The following is a 2,621-nucleotide window of genomic DNA, read 5'->3' on the forward strand; positions in this document are numbered from 1 at the left end:
AGCGAGGGCACATACTTTGAATAAAATATTTGTTATTATTCTCTTGAAATAAATGTGTTTTTTTCTTGAAAAAATACCGGTTTCATATGTATACACCTGGTATAATACTAAACACTATGTATAAACTATTCATAATATTTCTGCTTGGGGTATGTGATTGAGAATCACAACAAATTATAAGAATAAACTATTTTCTATCGCTAACAACAAATATTATGTATGAAATAAAAAATTTTAAACATATATTAAAATATATATTTAATAATTAAAATTATATTCACAGATTGTCATTGCATTTTTATTATAGTATTACGGTTAATTTATTTGCAACATGATATTATGAAGAAAATATTTTTCCTTCACAGGAACAGTACCGCTTTTCCAATGGTTTTGTCTGGTTACTAAACAATAATAATTGAGAGTTTCTAAAACATTTTTTTAAAAGAATATTACTATTTACGTGTCTAACACTTGATTTAGGAGGAAACAGCATTTCTTGTTGTTAGAAAATGTCAACTGTTTTAATCTTTTTATCATATTTGTTAGAGAATATGAACAGCCAAATGTATGAAAAATAATTAACCACGCATCTCGAAATTTTAGATCGCGAAACATTTGGATATAAAACCAGTGCAGTTATTGTTAATACGAACTTATTTGCTGATGACTATTGGATTGGATGTTGAACTCAATATTTGTATTTTTCAGTATAATTGGATAAATTATGATGTTGAACGACTTCTTTTAATCTTTTCTTAATAAAGAGATAAAAAGATATTTTTATTAAAATCATGAAATTTGTCATTGTATTCATTTAAGTAATAAATAACACAGAATCAAATTTTAATATGTAGACCCAAGTTCATTTGAAGTGTATAACGTAGAATACTTCTAAAAAACAGAACCAATGTATATTGAACTCTTCAATAATAGTTTCAAATATTTAACGACACAGAAAGTTAAAAAAAAGTAATTATTCAATTAATTGTTTTGTATTTGAACAGATATTGGACCTTGAATTATTGTACAAGTGCTAATAATTTTTATCGAAGACATCCGTTAGCTGAATCAGTTAGGGCGTTAGGCGTTTGGTAAATACTCAGTGCGTGCGTGCGATCTCGGGTTCGTTTCTCAGTACTTGCGGATTTTTCAGTGCACTATGCTTTAGCGTCATATTCAAAAAATTCTATTAAAAAGTTGTTTACCCAAGAAAAAACTGCAAATTGGTTGTAATCGTTTTTGTTCCAATCCTGAAACATAACATTAAAAATAAAAGACTTAATTTTTGGAAAAACTACGCAACGCTCGCAAGTTCCAATAAAAATCTGCGATCCTTTTTCAAACATTTTTCCCTCTGTCGCGTTGGTTTAAAACAAACAGGATTTTCGTTTTCATTTCTATGGAAAAACAAAATATTCTACAAGTGTTCCTTTATATTTTTTACGTGTCTCGCGTCTTTTGTCTATTAGTGGAATGTTAGATATTTTTATATCAATTTTGATAAATAGATTAGAAACGAGGAGTTCCATTAAAAAATTGCACAAAGAAATGTAGGGATTTTTAAACGTTAAAATTCCTCCAATAACTTTTCCGCATATTTTTCGTCGTTTATTGGCTCAAAATTTAAATTTTCTATATGGTACTTACGATAAACGAATTTCTCTTTACGACTTTCTTCGTATCCTGCATTGCTTGGTACGAAATTTGAATGTTGTTGTAAAAAAGTTATCAATAAAAAATGTGTTGATGTGTTTTAAGTGTACGATTTTTGTTAAATATTTTGTTTCGTAACTTGTTTCATTTCTTCACAAATTTAATTTTTCTTATTTTCAATGTAATTTTTTACAAATCAAGAAGTCATTATAAACAAATTTGCAGATATTTTTTGAGAGCACAATTTTTGTTAATTGATCTTTTTTTATCTTTCATAGTTTGGCCACAAAATGAGATTTTTGAGTTTGCATTACCTTTCGTGCGCTTAAAATTAGATTTTTTGATTTATTTAGATAATCCGAAAATTTATTATAATAATCTTGTTGCACTTTCAAAAGTCAGTGCTTTTACTCTCTGGTCTTTTTTTCATATCGCGCGCTTTTTGGCTTAATGATTTTCATTTCCCGAGTCAAGATATAGGCCCTACTTTGACGCTTCAAGTGGAAGTATTGTCCCTACTTTGCGGCTGTTTATTCTACTAGCTCCTACGTAGCCACTCCTTCAGATATTTTTATTCTATTTTGCTTTTGTATAAGTTTCAGCTCCTATATTGAAGGTCTTGCCTCTATATTCTTGAGTTTTACTTATGTCTCATTCAAAGCTCCATATTTTCCGTAGAATTTTAAAATTTTGTTTTGACGCTCTTAAATTTTATTGCACAAAATATGTAGCGTCGTTGCCTTGACGCTTGCGCCCTCGTGACAGATACTTTGTTATTTTCTCTTAAATTCCATCATCATAGTTTGAGAAAGCAACAATTAATTTGGTTTCAAACAATAAATATTAAAGTGATAAAATCGAAATGGGTTCAAGAGGAAAGAAGTTTGCCCTAATCTGGTGGCTGCAAGCGAGAAAAAAAATGCAAACCAGCGTTAAGATTTTAAAGATAGTTATAAAGAACTCAGAAT

Source organism: Belonocnema kinseyi, chromosome 4 (genome assembly GCF_010883055.1).
Source record: "Belonocnema kinseyi isolate 2016_QV_RU_SX_M_011 chromosome 4, B_treatae_v1, whole genome shotgun sequence".
NCBI classification, from domain to species: Eukaryota; Metazoa; Arthropoda; class Insecta; order Hymenoptera; family Cynipidae; genus Belonocnema; species Belonocnema kinseyi.